The sequence below is a fragment of the Hyperolius riggenbachi genome, chromosome 5, assembly GCF_040937935.1.
Source record: "Hyperolius riggenbachi isolate aHypRig1 chromosome 5, aHypRig1.pri, whole genome shotgun sequence".
NCBI classification, from domain to species: domain Eukaryota; kingdom Metazoa; phylum Chordata; class Amphibia; order Anura; family Hyperoliidae; genus Hyperolius; species Hyperolius riggenbachi.
This window is the reverse complement of record NC_090650.1, coordinates 185,333,010-185,350,590: the sequence shown is the minus strand read 5'-3', so window position 1 is coordinate 185,350,590 and position 17,581 is coordinate 185,333,010.

The following is a 17,581-nucleotide window of genomic DNA, read 5'->3' as shown; positions in this document are numbered from 1 at the left end:
TTTTTTTTGAAAAAAAGTTCGTGGTTCACTGCGAACGCGAACCACCTAAATTTGCCGGGAACCGTTCGCCGGCGAACCGCTCTGGCCATCTCTACTAGTAGCGGGCACTAACAAAAAGAAATAATCATTTTTCTGATGCGTGTACATGCCTGCCTAATTTTTCTGGCTGCATTGTGGCTGCAACAACAAAACAAAATGCATGTACAAGTGTCAATTCCCCTTCGTGATCATTACCTTGCCGTGGTGAAGGGGCTGGCATATCACAATGAAGCAATGACCTATATGAGTGTGTTGGGGGCACACCCAAGATAATAAGGTTGTTGCTTAATTGTGGACAGACCAAATTCGATCAGCTGGATAGTCACTGTTGTTCTGTCATTGAGCTACCTCAGCCCGATCATATGGGCTTGAAAACCGCCATCATGCGCACCAGTCCAGCATGGTCATCACTACACAAACAGCTGTTTGCGGTGCGTTACACAGTGAGTTTGGTCTGTCAGTGTGAAGCAGTATACTACTAACGGTACCTGCTGATCCATGTATACACACGCAAGATGTTTTCAAGCACTTTATGCCTTCAATTTAGGAATGCAATGTGATTTCTGCCCTTTAGGGATTATAACCCTGCTCTGATTCAAATCTGTAATTTTCCCCGGGACTTTTTACGTGTATCCCACTCTGCCATGCCCCCCTCCAGGTGTTTGTGGATTTTGTTGCCTCAATTGGCTCCCCTTTTGGGTGTCAGTTCAATTACATAGCCTTGGTGCTCTTCAAGTTTTTTTGTATTGCAAGTCGTGGGATGTGAGTGACGCTGCCGAGGATTTCTCTATATATAGTTGCAACCACATATGACCATCCTTGGGTCACGTTTTTATGATTGGCTGTGTGTAAGTGGTTAGAATCAATAATTACAGTCAGCCATGGCATATTCACTTGCAGTGGATCTGGTGGATAACATGGTCTCTACATTTCAATCAGAGGAGGGAAATGTGAATGTTGAAAAATCTACAGAAAATGGAGAATGGAGACGGATTTTTAGAAACCATCGAAGGCTCACTTTAAAAGTTTTGAGACGTAAATGGACAGTTGTTACAATTGAGTCATATATGAACAAGCAAGTTGTGCCATGGGGTGTGAGGGAAAGGGTAAGACCCTCGGGACATCTCCTGAATCCCTGTTTTTTGCCAATTTGGAAGCAGGAGTGCATACAAAGGGGTATTAGAACCATGCAGATAATGAGAGAGGAAGAGCAAAACAGGAAATTAAGTTAGAAATAGAAAAAAGCTTAAAAGCCATGAAAAATTTCGAACAGCACCCAGAATTTAAGAAATTCAACACACAGTTAAAAAAAGAAGTGGAAAGTACTTAGAGAAAAATTAAGAACACCAAACGTCAAAAATTTCTTGTTGATGTTGAGGAATGGAATGGAGGGAGCTATTTTGAATATGCCCCGGGTCAACCTAAAACAAGATCTAGATCATGGGGGGGGGGGGGTGGGGGGGTGTAGTTTGAATCCGATGTTGAATCTAGCTACTCTGATAAATCAGTGGCTTTTTTAGGTTTGGGAGAGGAAGAGGAAAGCGAAAACAAGGAAGGAGGGGAGGTAAAAGGGTTGGAAACCAGAACACGTACCCCCAAGAGAAAGAGGAAACAGAAATCCAAAAAAACTCCCAAACCCATCCTGAAGAGGGACTTACCCCCTCGAGAGGCCAAGAATAGAAAGAAATAGTGAGTGAATATAGCACGAACAGAGAACAGGAAGAGCAGGGGATAAATATAATCAATCTGTCTGATTTTGATTTGAACTCCACCCATATTTCTTTACTCGATAGGGGCCTGTCGTTCTGTCTGGTCACAAGGAAGGACCACTTTGAGGTTTACAAAGACTTACGTCTTTTCCTGCGGAGAGTTGTTTTAAAGGCCATGTGGCCTAACAACCAAGCAGTTGATCTTAGTAGGTCATCTCAGGTGATGCACCCCGAGACCTTGGCTGATAGATGTGCCCTGAGAGAATCGGAAGCCCTATGTGATGAGAGCCCTTCCTGTGAAGATCTTGGATCTGATCATGGCATTAAGTTCACCTCGATCAAAAAGAGATCTAACTATTTCCCCTCGCTGTCTGTCAACTCATATGTTTGCACATTCTGTTCAGCAGTAGAGCAGGACTTGAGAACTATTAATTGGAAACCACAGAGAAGGAACAATCTTTCTGATGAGGAACTCCAAGCACTCGAGCAGTTAAAGGAGATGGAAAAAAGCAGTACTCTGCCCAAGTGACAAAGGTGGGAACTTAGTACTATGGGGTGAACAACTATATTTTAATGAAGCCCATAGACAATTAGAGGACCCGGAAGTATGTGTAAAACTCAAAGAAAACCCATTCCCTGGAATTGTGAAGATGCTAAATCATAAACTCGACACGGCATTCGCAGCAGGTATTATCAATACTAATGAATGGAGGTATATGAAGGTGACAACTTATCGAATACCAATACTGTATCTAATACCTAAGATACATAAAAATCCAGACCTCCCACCTGGGAGACCAATTGTGTCAGCAATTGGAGGTCCCTTTGAAGGGGTATGCATCTTTTTAGATCAAGTGCTGAAACCCTTGGTGGAAGGGTTACCCTCCTTTGCATGCGACACCGGTAAGGTATTATCCCTATTGGAAGTTCTGGAAGTGTCCTCAAATTATCTTGGTATCGATGTGGAAGCATTCTATACCTCCATTCCACATCATGTGGGAATCGCCGCAGTCGAGTTTTTTCTCACTTGGGTTGCCAAAGAACAAAACGATAGAAAAAAATCATTCTTAACTGTTTTAGATTTGGAGAACCCTTCTACCGCCAGATCAGGGGGACATTGATGGGGCGGCGTGTGCCCCTGCTTACACCTGTCTGCACTAGAGTTGGACCGAACCTCCGATTTTAGGTTCGCGAACCGGGTTCGCGAACTTCCGCGGAACGTTCGGTTCGCGGAAAAGTTCGCGAACTGCAATAGACTTCAATGGGGAGGCGAACTTTGGAAAAAAAAATTCTGCTGGCCACAAAAGTGATGGAAAAGATGTTTCAAGGGGTCTAACACCTGGAGGGGGGCATGGCGGAGTGGGATACACGCCAAAAGTCCCCGGGAAAAATCTGGATTGGACGCAAAGCAGCGTTTTAAGGGCAGAAATCACATTGAATGCTAAATGACAGGCCTAAAGTGCTTTAAAACATCTTGCATGTGTATACATCAATCAGGTAGTGTAATTAAGGTACTGCTTCACACTGACACACCAAACTCACCGTGTAACGCACCGCAAACAGCTGTTTGTGTAGTGACGGCCGTGCTGGACTGGTGCGCACCATGGCGAGAGTGCAGGTTTTGGTGGCTTTACAGCCCATATGGTCGCACACAACAGGTATGCAGTGGTGGGTTCACTGAACAGGTATACAGTGGTGGGTTCACAGAACAGGTATGCAGTGGTGGGTTCACAGAACAGGTATGCAGTGGCAGGTTCACTGAACAGGTATGCAGTGGTGGGTTCACAGTACAGGTATGCAGTGGTGGGTTCACAGAACAGGTATGCAGTGGCGGGTTCACAGAACAGGTATGCAGTGGCAGGTTCACTGAACACAACAGGTATGCAGTGGCGGGTTCACTGAACAGGTATACAGTGGCGGGTCCACTGAACAGAACAGGTATGCAGTGGCGGGTTCACTGAACACAACAGGTATGCAGTGGTGGGTTCACTGAACAGGTATGCAGTGGTGGGTTCACAGAACAGGTATGCAGTGGTGGGTTCACTGAACAGGTATGCAGTGGTGGGTTCACAGAACAGGTATGCAGTGGTGGGTTCACAGAACAGGTATGCAGTGGCAGGTTCACTGAACAGGTATGCAGTGGTGGGTTCACCGAACAGGTATGCAGTGGTGGGTTCACAGTACAGGTATGCAGTGGTGGGTTCACAGAACAGGTATGCAGTGGCAGGTTCACTGAACAGGTATGCAGTGGGCTCACTGAACAGAACAGGTATGGTGGGCTCACTGAACAGAACAGGTATGCAGCCAGGAACAAGCTAAGCCTAACTAATCTTTCCCTATGAGAGACAGTCTGCAGCAGCTCGCCCTACTCTCACTAATGCAGGCACACGAGTGACCGTAATGGCCGCCGCTGCCTGCCTTATATAAGGGGGGTGGGGCTCCAGGGGCTAGTGTAGCCTAATTGGCTACACTGGGCCTGCTGACTGTGATGTAGAGGGTCAAAGTTGACCCTCCATGGTGCATTATGGGGCGAACCGAACTTCCGCAAACGTTCGCCTGCGGGACGCGAACGCGAACCACGGAAGTTCGCATGGAACCGTTCGCAGGCGAACCATTCGGCCAAACTCTAGTCTGCACCTTGGTCTGTGGGAACAGAGCAAGGTGTATACGAATACGTCGTTTGGGGCACATGCTGCCTGTTGGATTCGTTACATCGATGACGTCTTCCTGGTCTGGCGGGGAGAGAGGAGAGAATTGGCAGTATTCCTGGACCATTTCAATATGAACGATCATAATATTTGTCTGGCACATGTGGTTAATGACAATGAAATTAGCTTCTTAGACGTTTTAATTAAAAAGGATCTCGAGGCAATCTCTACATGTACTTTTAGAAAGCCCACGGCAGGTAATATGTTATTACGTGCATCTAGCTTCCATCCCGAGACTCAAATCCATGGTATACCTACTGGTCAGTTCCTACGTATACGTCGGAACTGTTCCAGGGAGGTGGATTTTCAGGTGGAGGCAAATGCCATGACCAACAGATACATACAGAGAGGCTATGACAGCACGGTGTTGGACAAGGCAAGAGAAAAAACACTGGCAACTCCGAGACAGAATTTGTTAACACGGGGGTTACATCGTAGAACTAAAAAACTTGATGATCATATCCGTATGATTACTAGATATGGTACACATTGGAGCCAGTTAAGAGGGATCCTATCCCGCCACTGGTACCTACTCACACTTGATCCGGTGATTGCAAAATTGGTGGGTGACTACCCGAAAATGACAGCAAGGCGAGCTCCTAATTTACGTGATCTATTGGTGAGATCTCAATCGATAAACACTGCGCCACAGTTCAAATTTAAGCATAAACCTATTGCACCAGTGTCAGAGATCGCTACAGAAAGTCCAGTTCAGGAATACTTCATATACAAAATACTGCTGCGCTCTCCAGACCCGCACCGTCCACTGTTAGGTATAATAACTGTGTCCTTCACCTGCAATGAAAGCTTCACAAAGGGTGATACCGTTCTATAACATTAAAGAAGGTCTCTTCAATTTACACTCAAGTTCCACCAAGTGAAAAATTCCCCTCCGTGTTCAGTGCTCTCACTCAGTGCTCACTCCGTGCCAATCCCCAGCCAATGTATGCCAAAATGCACACCAGATGTAGCCCACCTCAGATTGCAGGTGGAGATTTCACTTTGGCTCACTGCCAGTCAATGCCACAACACCATGTCACCATAAGTCTTCATTTATTCCAATAAAAGCAGCTCCATAAAAAACATATTAAAAAATGACATAGCGTAATACTGTCAACCATAAACTCCGGGCGCATCTACAATTGCACTTACGCGTCCCAGTGTCAGAATCGCATGTAACAATATCCTCTGCCAGTGCCCATTCGCCTGTATGCGGGATGGATGTCCGCGCTAATGCCGCTCCTGATCCTCCCTCTAACCGCAGGGTGTATGCCGTTCAAACGTACTGCTTACTCCCGATCAGGGGAGCCCCTGATGAGTCCGGATGTGAGGACGAAACGTGCGTAGGGCGGAGCTGATAGAGAACGTCGAGACGTACACATGGAAGCAAGCTGCCCGGCCGGTCGGGAGTAAGCAGTACGTTTGAACGGCATACACCCTGCGGTTAGAGGGAGGATCAGGAGCGGCATTAGCGCGGGCATCCATCCCGCATACAGGCGAATGGGCACTGGCAGAGGATATTGTTACATGCGATTCTGACACCGGGACGTGTAAGTGCAATTGCAGATGCGCCCGGAGTTTGTGGTTGACAGTATTACGCTATGTCATTTTTTTATATGTTTTTAATGGAGCTGCTTTTATTGGAATAAATGAAGACTTATGGTGACATGGTGTTGAGGCATTGACTGGCAGTGAGCCAAAGTGAAATCTCCACCTGCAATCTGAGGTGAGCTACATCTGGTGAGCGTTTTGGCATACATTGGCTGGGGATTGGCACGGAGTGAGCACTGAGTGAGAGCACTGAACACGGAGGGGAATTTTTCACTTGGTGGAACTTGAGTGTAAATTGAAGAGACCTTCTTTAATGTTATAGAACGGTATCACCCTATGTGAAGTTTTCATTGCATACCTAACAGTGGACGGCGCGGGTCTGGAGAGCGCAGCAGTATTTTGTATATGAAGTATTGGTGAGATCTGACTACCAACCTAAGACGGCTATTCCATCTACCATGTGGCTGGGGCCCTCTAGAAGACCTAAGGGCATGTTCCCCTGCTCAAATTGTAGTGTATGCCATCTGGTTGATAGAACACATGTGAGCAAGGATTCAGACTCTAGACATGAGTATGAAATACGATCATTTATCAATTGTAATAGCAAGTATGTGCTGTGTATGGCCATGTGTCCATGCGGATTAAAATACGTGGGGGAAACTACACGTCCACTTAAAGCTAGAATACAGGAACATACGAGTAATATTAGGAATGCAGTGGTGGGAAGCCCCCTGGGGGAACATTTTCAAGTACATCACTCTAGTGATCCTGACACATTAAAATTTAAAGGATTCTATAAAATGAATATTCCCTTTGAGAGGTGGTGAACTGGAACGATCTCTCAAACAAAAGGAGATAAAGTGGATCTTCAGGCTCCATACATTGGAACCACGTGGCCTCAATACTGACCTGTCTCTGGTCCCTTTTTTGCCTCCATGAGGATGAATAATTTAATTCCTCAATGCCCCTCCTATTTGGGTTACGGGTGCCCCCCGTGGCGTGAAATCTAAGTGCCAGGTGGGCCCCACGCCCAGGCTGAAGGGTTGGGGGCCGGGTAGGTGGTGCCCACCGTGGTGTGAATTTTAAGTGCCAAGGTGGGTCCTATACTCTGGCCCACAGAAGAATAAGTGGTTGGCATACAAGAGGAATCACATATTATGTGCAAAAAAACTATGTTTACTCAAGGACAAGAAAATAACATTTGCTATACTATCCTCCTCAGCACCATCCTACACCCCTATGGTGATAGGTAGGTGTGTTTGTGCTAATGTTGAGATGAGGATGACCCCTGTGATATGTGTACATATGCCAGTGTGGATAATAAGTACTGGATATGTGCATGTCCCTGGGTGTTCACCGTGTATAGGTGCCTCCGCTGCCTCTGAAGAAGCAGGTTCCCCTGCGAAACGGCTGTAAGGCCAGGGCTGTTTGCATGTATGTTTTGAGGGTGTCGGGACTAGCATATCAACTGGTGCCCGGGTCTTCTATTCTTTTGGTTTACCTTTATATATGTGTTCTGATATGACCCATGTGAAGGTGGCAAAAAAAACTAACGTGAATCATTTTTAAAATAATGTATTTCTGGTGTGTTGGATCACTTGAGTTATTCAACGTTCTCCAGCTCTGACATACTTTAGGAAATAAACATCTTAGTGTGCTTCTAAAGGGCCATATGCCTACTAAATATAAAAATGCCGCTAAGAGGCTTATAATCAAACATGAGTCTTTATTAAAGTGACACTTGAGTCTTTATTAAAGTGACACTTAAGTAAAAAAAAAAATGAGTTTTACTCACCTGGGGCTTTCCTCAGCCCCCTGCAGCTGATCGGTGCCCTCGCCGTGTCCCTCCGATCTTCCTGTCCCCGCCGGCGGCCACTTCCGGTTTCGCCATCACCGTCCGTCAGGCTGGGAACGCGAGTGATTCTTTGCGTTCCCAGCCACAATATCTCCCCCTATGCTGCTATTGCGGCCTTCCTTGCCGAAGAATCACTCGCATTCCCAGCCTGGCGGACGGTGACGGCGAAACCGGAAGTGGCCGCCGGTGGGGTCAGGAGGATCGGAGGGACATGGCGAGGGCACCGATCAGCTGCAGGGGGCTGGGGAAAGCCCCAGGTGAGTAAAACTCTTTTTTTTTTACTTAAGGTTACCTTTAATAATCATAAAATATTTGAGACATTTAAGCAGTGATGAATGTTAGGTTATTTGGGGGAGATCTTGCACAGGGCAAAGAATTTGTACATCTTGACTGACAGTATCACTTCAATCGTAGGTAAGCTTTTGAGTCTGAGGAATTTTTTTGTAGCAGGATTCTTTTTTTGCCTAATAGTAGAAATAGCACTAATGTGAGTTTGCACATTCCTTTTGAAAGCAAGCATCAATTACAAGGAACACGCCAATGATAGCAGAGTTAATCTTTAGTCACTAGCACTGCTTAGTTAAATTAAAACTAAGATAGGGAAGCACAGGTGAATCAGATGTTAACTTTATCCACTTGCATTTATGGTTTTAGAGCCACCGTAAATAAAGGAACAGAAAACCAAGATCATGTGCAATAAACCAGACATATCTGCTTTTAGTACATTAGTTCACAATTTTGAATCATATAGCCGTGAAATGACCTTTCAGTGTTTGCAATGGTAATGTAGGCATATAATAAACTAGAAGGTTAGTGAATCTTAAGCGAAATATGGAGCCTTTATGACACAACAAAAAGCAGATAGTGGATTTGAATAGCACATAAGTGATACTGTTTAGCTAGAATTTGAAAAGAAAACAAACATAAATCCTGGAAAAAATGGGCTGAACCTCCCTAATGCAAATCCAAATAACTTTTATTCACACACTGAGACAATACCAATCATAAAACCATTTAAAACGATGTGCATTGCACAACAAGAACAACACTTCACAACACAATATTATGTGGAGAATAAACAATCAAATAAAGGGCGTCATCAATTAATAGTGGCCCTGTAAGCTGCATAAGTAACCATCTGGTTTCAACAATTGAATCCAGTATGGAAAATGCGGATCCGGGTCCAGGGAATTCACAGATCAATAAAGTGCTTATGCCATCCTTAGTGTTTAATATACAATAATCCCAATAATACAATAAGGTGCAGAAAACATGAATGCAAAAGTCTGGATATGCTCATGAACAGTATGATGGACAGTGCATATAAGGATGGGCAATGCAAATAAAGTATCATATATACATACATATCGCAGGACAGGATCCAAAGGCAATCAGTAGCAGCAATGGAGTAAGGGCAGAGGGAGGCACACAAGACGCTCCATGCTTGGTGTGGTCCACTTGACTACTTTGTCAGGAGTGATGTACAGTTTTGGAATGTGGACTCACTTTTGCTCCTAGGGCACCTTCAGATACTTTTACAGTATTAATGGACTTATTTATTTTCTGCAGAAAATTGGTATTGCACAACATGTTTGCACACTCCCACACAGTCTATATGGATCTTGAGTTAGACATCAATGATAAAGAAATTCTGTTGCAGTCCAGTGGGGAGCCCTATGTTTCTGCTGGGGCTCTGATCTGTATACTGATGCTTCTCCCCAGCAATGAACCTCAGTGGCATTTGAACCTGTACCATGAGTGGACCAGATGCACACAAGGGTGCATATCTGAATGAGGCAATGGCCCAGGCTGCTGTATCGCTTCCAGACACTGCCAATACCTACAGTGGGTTGAAAAAGTTAAAGACTAACCGTGCTTGCTATAGAAATAACATGGGTATACAGTGGGTTGCAAAAGTATTCGGCCCCCTTGAAGTTTTCCACATTTTGTCATATTACTGCCACAAACATGAATCAATTTTATTGGAATTTCACATGAAAGACCAACACCAAGTGGTGTACACATGAGAAGTGGAACGAAAATCATACATGATTCCAAACATTTTTTACAAATAAATAACTGCAAAGTTGTGTGTGCATAATTATTCGGCCCCCTTTGATCTGAGTGCAGTCAGTTGCCTATAGACAATGCCTGATTAGTGCTAATGACTAAATAGAGTGCACCTGTGTGTGATCTAATGTCAGTACAAATACAGCTACTCTGTGAGGGCCTCAGAGGTTGTCTAAGAGAATATTGGGAGCAACAACACCATGAAGTCCAAATAACACACCAGACAGGTCAGGGATAAAGTTATTGAGAAGTTTAAAGCAGGCTTAGGCTACAAAAAGATTTCCAAAGCCTTGAACATCCCACAGAGCACTGTTCAAGCGATCATTCAGAAATGGAAGGAGTATGGCACAACTATAAACCTACCAAAACAAGGCCGTCCACCTAAACTCACAGGCCGGACAAGGAGAGCGCTGATCAGAAATGCAGTCAAGAGGACCATGGTGACTCTGGACGAGCTGCAGAGATCTACAGCTCAGGTGGGAGACTCTGTCCATAGGACAACTATTAGTCATGCACTGTACAAAGTTGGCCTTTATGGAAGAGTGGCAAGAAGAAAGGCATTGTTAATAGAAAGCATAAGAAGTACCATTTGCAGTTTGCCACAAGCCATGTGGGGGACACAGCAACCATGTGGAAGAAGGTGCTCTGGTCAGATTAGACCAAAATGGAACTTTTTGGCCAAAATGCAAAACGCTATGTGTGGCAGAAAACTAACACTGCACATCACTCTGAACACACCATCCCCACTGTCAAATATGGTGGTGGCAGCATCATGCTCGGGGGGTGCATCTCTTCAGCAGGGACAGGGAAGCTGGTCAGAGTTGATGGGAAGATGGATGGAGCCAAATACAGGGCAAACTTGGAAGAAAACCTCTTGGAGACTGCAAAAGACTTGAGACTGGGGCGGAGGTTCACCTTCCAGCAGGACAATGACCCTAAACATAAAGCCAGGGCAACAATGGAATAGTTTAAAACAAAACATATCTATTTGTTAGAATGGCCCAGTCAAAGTCCAGATCTAAATGTAATCGAGAATCTGTGGCAAGGTCTGAAAACTGCTGTTCACAAATTCTGTCCATCTAATCTGACCAGGGGTGCCTCTAGTCATTTTGTCACTCCAGGCGAGAAAACCTGTGGCGCCCCCCCCCCCCAAGCCCCTCCCCACCAGGAAAATAATCATAATGCAGCATCGTTTCACCAGAAAATAATCATAATGCGGCAGTGTTTCATCAGAAAATAATAGTAATTATCGTAATTCAGAATCGTAATTCACCAGAAAATAATCGTAATGTGGCAGTGTTTCACCAGAAAATACACTTATTGCAGCAGCAGTTCACTGGAAAATATTCGTAAGGTGGCAGCGTTTCACCAGAAAATACACTTATTGCAGCAGCATTTCACCCAAAATTAATCATAGGGCAGCAGCGTTTCACCAGAAAATAATCGTAATGGGGCAGCGTTGTCAGAAAATAATCGTAATGTGGAAGCGTTTCACCATAAAATACACGTAATCCGAGCAGAGGGAAAGAGTAGAGAGGGAGAGGCAGCATAAGATGTAAGAGGGGGGTAGATGAACAAAGAGGGGGAGGGATAGACAGCATAAGATGGAAGAGGGTGCAGAGAAACAGAGGGGAGAGGGAGAGACAGCATAAGATGGAAGAGAGTGCAGAGGAACAGAGAGGGGTAGAGACAGCATAAGATGGAAGAGGGGGCAGAGGAACAGAGAGGGGAGAGGGAGAGACAGCACAGCACTAAAGCACAGGTTTACAGCTTTACCAGCCTACAGCCTAACCAGCTTTCAAAAAAAAAATTGTATCAAAAGAGCAGGGCACATTCTAGCAGTTATAACAGTACTGGGAGTATGCACACAGGACAGGAAGTGTTCTTAGCAGCCTGCCTGAATACCTTCTCTTCTGCCTGTGCATGCAGCTTATTATCTCTGGAGTAGTGATGGGCTCTAAGAGCCGGCTCTTTGCTGCGAACGACAAGAGCTGGTTCTCAGTTTTGAAAGAGCCGATGCCTCAGCCGCCCCACAGAGCTCTGCTTTGCTCTGCAATAAAGGGCGCTGAGGCATGTTGGGAGATGTAGTCCTCCTCTTGCAGCTTGTAGGAGTGTATGGGGCGGAGCAGAGCAGTAGAAGGAGGGATTGCCCCAGTCAGAGAAGCAGTCTGGAATTGTCATGGAAACGGGGGCGGGGCTTTTATTCCGATTCTGAGTGGTGTTTAGTGATATTTAATGAAGAGCCGATTCAGAGCCGTAAGAGCCGGCTCTTTAATGGGAGCCGATTCAGAAGAGCCGATTCTCTGAAAAGAGCCGGAATTCCCATCACTACTATGGAGCAGAAACTTCCCTTCTTCCGAGCTGTGTTGCTGTCTTGTGCGAGGGCGGGGCTCCCACATGGACACATCACATTCTTCTCTCTGTGACTGCATCTGTCCCCTGGCTGTCTCGCTCCAGTGTCTGTGTGCAGCCAGTGACACAGGTGGGGGGTCAGACTGTCGGGGGCATAAGCTGGCTGGCCGCTGCCTCCTGGTTTGACTGGAGTGGGCCGGAGTTAAAGGCTGGGCCACACGAGGTAAACACTTTACCTGTGTGGCTACTGAGAAGAAGGGGCACGGCTTTAAAGAAGGAGCCTGGCAGAGAAGAGCAGTATTGATTGCTTTATTGGCTCGGGAGAAGTGGAGGTGGAGGCACTGCTGAGCACATGGTAGCGTGCCGAGCACCGGGAATGAGTCGGGAGGTAATATAATATAAAAAAAACCCAAAAAACATGGTCACGGTAGCAGAGGCGGGGGAATGCGCCTCACCACCTCATGGCGCCCCAGGCAACCGCCTATACTTGCCTGGTGGGTGAGACGCCCCTGTATTTAATGAAGAGCCGATTCAGAGCTGTAAGAGCCGGCTCTTTAATAGGAGTCGATTCAGAAGAGCCGATTCTCTGAAAAGAGCCGGAATTCCCATCACTACTCTGGAGCAGAAACTTCCCTTCTCCCGAGCTGTGTTGCTGTCTTGTGCGAGGGCGGGGCTCCAACACGGACAGATCAAATTATTCTCTCTGTGACTGCATCTGTCCCCTGGCTGTCTCGCTCCAGTGTCTGTGTGCAGCCAGTGACACAGGTGGGGGGTCAGACTGTCGGGGGCATAAGCTGGCTGGCCGCTGCCTCCTGGCAGTGGGGCAGAGTTAAAGGCTGGGCCACACGAGGTAAACACTTTACCTGTGTGGCTACTGAGAAGAAGTGGCACGGCTTTAAAGAAGGAGCCTGGCAGAGAAGAGCAGTATTGATTGCTCTATTGACTGGGGAGAAGTGGAGGTGGAGGCACTGCTAAGCACATGGTAGCGTGCCGAGCACCGGGAATGAGTCGGGAGGTAATATAATATAAAAAAAAACAAAAAACATGGTCACGGTAGCAGAGGCGGGGGAATGCGCCTCACCACCTCATGGCGCCCCAGGCAACCGCCTATACTTGCCTGGTGGGTGAGACGCCCCTGAATCTGACTGAGCTGGAGCTGTTTTGCAAAGAAGAATGGGCAAGGATTTCAGTCTGTAGATGTGCAAAGCTGGTAGAGACATACCTTAAAAGACTGGCAGCTGTAATTGCAGCAAAAGGTGGTTCTACAAAGTATTGACTCAGGGGGCCGAATAATTACGCACACTCCACTTTGCAGTTATTTATTTGTAAAAAAATGTTTGGAATGATGTATGATTTTCGTTCCACTTCTCACGTGTACACCACTTTGTATTGGTCTTTCATGTGGAATTCCAATACAATTGATGCATGTTTGTGGCAGTAATGTGACAAAATGTGGAAAACTTCAAGGGGGCCGAATACTTTTGCAACCCACTGTATACCCATGTTATTTCTACAGCAAGCACGGTTAGTCTTTAACAGACATATTTAGGGATATAAGCCCCTAGACTGATAAGAGACATTTTTATATTGTCCTAAGCAGTCTGGAGGTTTAACTGCCCCATCTAAAGTACTATTACTATTGTGTAGTTCTTTCAAGGACAGTAGACTTCAAAGGCATTAGTGAAGAAGAGATCTCAGACATCCTCTGTTACCTCTGCCAGACAACCTGCGACCTGGACCAACTAAGCATATGCTAAAATGTCCTGACTTGTTTGGACCAGCATTTCACAAAATAGTCAATTGCTCTCTGCAAGCAGGGAGGTTTCTTACCTCTTGAAAAAAGGGAATCATCAAGCACCTTCTTAAAAAACCTTCCATAGATCCCGATGCAATGAGCAACTACAGACGTGGCTTCAACCCCCACTTCTTAGGCAAAAGCTATTGAAAAGTCTGTCTATCTGCAACTTGAAATCAGGCTCTCAGCACACAAAATCCTGGACCCTCTACAATCTGGCTTTAAGAAACACCACAGCTGTGAAACAGCTCTCATCCAAGTCTGCAACGATCTGCTCATGGCAAGGGACAGAGGGCGATGCTCCATCCCAATCCTCTTGGATCAATCAGCAGCTTTTGATACAGTCGACCATGAAATCTTGCTCAATAGACTGCATGAGTATTGCATGGCATTAGTGGCTCAGTCCTCCAGTGGTTCAGATCATTATTGGCTGACAGAACACAGAGAGCATACCTAGGACTAGTGTTGGGCCGAACCTCCGAATTTAGGTTCGCGAACCGGGTTCGCGAACTTCCGCGGAAGGTTCGGTTCGCGGAAAAGTTCCCGAACCGCAATAGACTTCAATGGGGAGGCGAACTTTGAAAAATAGAAAAAATTATGCTGGCCACAAAAGTGATGGAAAAGATGTTTCAAGGGGTCTAACACTGGGAGGGGGGCATGGCGGAGTGGGATACACGCCAAAAGTCCCGGGGAAAAATCTGGATGTGACGCAAAACAGCGTTTTAAGGGCAGAAATCACATTGAATGCTAAATTGCAGGCCTAACGTGCTTTAAAACATCTTGCATGTGTATACATCAATCAGGTAGTGTAATTAGAGTACTGCTTCACACTGACGCACCAAACTAACTGCGTAACGCACCGCAAGTTACCAGCTATTTGTGTAGTGACGGTCATGCTGGACTACTGCGCAACATGGCGAGATTGCTCTTCCTCACTCAGTGATGTCAGGTAATGTGTGACTGCCTTCTCAACTTTCCATAGCATTGTTAAAAAGCTTACGTTTTGTTTTTAAATTACATTTTCTACTTACTGTGTACTTGTTCAGTACCGCTACAATGAGAATCCTATGGAGGCGGGCAAGTCTGGCATTGTAATAGCCGGGAAATGAGGGTTTGAATCCGGTGTGGAGCCTGAGCAACGGCTACCACTACACATCCAAGGAGGGCAGCAGGCAGGCATGCATGCCCGCCCCGAGGTAGTGACCAAAAATAACAATACAGGAGGACTATCGAGGGCTTGCTGTATTTGAAATGAATGTACTTTAAATCCTTTAATGAGAACCAGTTATGGCGGGCAAAGATGACACCACATTCCTTTCACGAGAACCATATGGAGGCGGGTAATGGCCGGGGAATGAGGGATGGAATCCAGTGTGGAGCCTGAGCAACGGCTACCACTACACAGGCAAGGAAGGCAGCAGGCAGGCATGCATGCCCGCCCTGAGGTAGTGACCAAAAATAACAATACAGTACTTTTGAGGCCCTAATTGTAATGAATCAACTTTAAATCCTTTAACGGGAATCCGTTATGGAGGGCAAGTCTGCCATTGTCACCACGGGTAATGGGCGGGGAATGAAGGTTGGATTCCGGCCCGAAGTGGGAGCCTGCTGAGACCCATGCTGTAGCTGCCCTGACCATGCTTTGCAGACCAGGCATCTGTGGTCAGATGGACCCTTGACCCAGCGGAAGACAAACCAAGTCGAAAGCATTTGCCAAGAATGCTTTACGGAGGGCAAGTTTTTGCCATTTTTTTAAATTGTTTGAAACTGTAGATGGTTGTATTTTTAAATTGTTTGAAACTGTAGATGGTTGTATTTTTAAATTGTTTTAAAATGTAGATGGTTGTATTTTTAAATTGTTTAAAACTGTAGATGGTTGTATAGCATTCCGGAGTTGGAGCCTAAGAAACGGCTACCACCACACATCCAGGCAAGGAGGGCAGCAGGCAGGCAGGCATGCACGCCCGCCCCGAGGTAGTGACCAAAAATAACAATATAGGACTCAGGAGGACTTTTGAGGCCCTAATTCTAATGAATCAACTTTAAATCCTTTAACGGGAATCCGTTATGGAGGGCAAGTCTGCCATCCATTGAAGTGTAAGTTCTGCACTGACTGCTAGGTATAATACAATGTATCACAGATGCAGTGAAAGGTATGCAGTGACTGCAAACAGCCGTTTGTGTAGTGACGGCCGTGCTGGACTGGTGCGCACCATGACGAGAGTGCAGGTGATGGTGGCTTTTCAGCCCATATGGTCGCCCGGCTGATGTAGCTGAATGACAGAACAGTGACTGTCCAGCTGATCAAATTTGGTCTGACCACAATGAAACAACGACCTTATGATCTTTGGTGTGCCACCCCCACCCGAGACACTCATATAGCCGCCGTTCATTGCTTCATTGTGATACGCAAGCCCCTTCACCGCGGCAAGGTAATGATCACGAAGGGGGATGGGCACATGTACATGCCTTTTGTTTTTTTGTTGCAGCTGCCTGCAGTTCAGCCAGAAAAATTAGGCTGGCATGTGCACGCACCAGAAAAATTAGTATAGCGGCCGCTGCTAGCAGCGGCCTTAAAAATTCTGGAATCCGCCTAGAGTCCTGGACCCTGGTGGTGGTGGCGGAGAAGGCAGTCAAGCGGCCTGCAGGCAGAGATGCTGTGTGTGGGGACTGACTTAGTCTTCGGTCATGCAATAGCCCCCAGGGATCCATTCCTCATTCATTTTGATAAAGGTCAGGTACTGAACACTGTCATGACTTAGGGGACTTCTTTTCTCAGTGACAATGCCTCCAGCTGCGCTGCAAAGAGAGAAGTTGTATGGCAAATTGGGACAGCTCTGGCCACAGGTCAAGCATGCGCAACCAGTAGAGCAAGGGTTCATCCTCGCTGCTCGCAGTCGCAGTGTGTACATCCACACTTAAGGCCAGGTAGTCGGCTACCTGCCGGTCCAGGCATTGGTGGAGGGTGGATCCCGAAGGGCTACTGCGAGGCGTTGGACTAAAGAATGTCCGCATGTCCGACATCACCCCGAGATCGCTGGAGCGTCCTGTCCTTGCCTGCGTGGACTGGTGAGGAGGAGGAGGATTACTGCCAGTGGTACCTTTATTGCGTTGTACTGTCACATCACCCTTAAATGCATTGTAAAGCATCATTGACAGCTTGTTCTGCAAGTGCTGCATCCTTTCCGCCTTCTGTTGAGTTGGTAACAGGTCTGCCACTTTGTGCCTGTACCGAGGGTCTAGTAGCGTGGCCACCTAGTACAGGTCATTCCCCTTGAGTTTTTTGATACGGGGGTCCCTCAACAGGCTGGACAACATGAAAGAGGCCATCTGCACAAAGTCGGATCCAGACGTACTCTCCATCTCCTCTTGCTCTTCCACAGTGACTTCACCCAACTCCTCTTCCTCCCCCCAGCCACGAACAATACCACGGGAACGTGGAGCAGCAGAAGCTCCCTGTGATGGCTGCTGCGGTTGTTCTTCTGCCGCTGCCGCCTCTTCC